Raw genomic sequence first — 775 nt, 5'->3', positions numbered from 1 at the left:
TACTGCCATATATTCCAGTTCAAAGCCGATAATGTGGGATTTTATTCAGCTTTGTTGAAGGGGCCTGAATTCACCACTGTATTGACATGGAGCCACCAACTGCCCCTGAAAATCATTGTATGAAGAAGATGTAGGTGGCAGATTTATTAGAAGAAATGCTGACATGTGTATGACATCTACTGGGAGAAGCCCATTGATCATGAACTGAAATATCAAGCAAAAATGGATGGAATTGTCCCTGGAAGGATAGACAATATCTATGACTTTCTCCTGATCCTCATTATTCATCTTGTTACTATGCTTTAAAACATCTCCAGAACATGTCAGGTCATTCTGTCCAACCTGAAAACCATTGTTGCCATTTGAACAAAACTATGAAACTTAATGTTGACAGTGATCACCTGTTTTTTTTTTTTTTGTTTTTTTTTTTATAAATCCTTAGACTCATAAACTAGGTCTCCAGTGAGTTACTAGGGTGTTTCACACAAAAGATGTATAACATCCAGCAGCTTCAGGGTCTGGAAATATTTGCACAGGGTGCTCCTTTTTGATTCAGTCCCTGCAAGTTTATTGCCCATGAGCCTCAGAATGCAAGCCCAAACAATCTAATTGCAATCAAAAATTCAATATGAAACTAAACATTTGTCTCTGTTGAAAACTTTTCAGAGCTATATTGTAACCTGGTGAAGAATAATTTAAACAGAGCTTTGTATTTAAGCTATGCATCTACTGGGAACATTAATGCACCCTTTCATTTTTAGTACTATTCCTACAA

This window comes from Anolis carolinensis, chromosome 1 (assembly GCF_035594765.1).
Source record: "Anolis carolinensis isolate JA03-04 chromosome 1, rAnoCar3.1.pri, whole genome shotgun sequence".
NCBI lineage: Eukaryota > Metazoa > Chordata > Lepidosauria > Squamata > Dactyloidae > Anolis > Anolis carolinensis.
Note: the sequence above shows the minus strand (reverse complement) of the source record.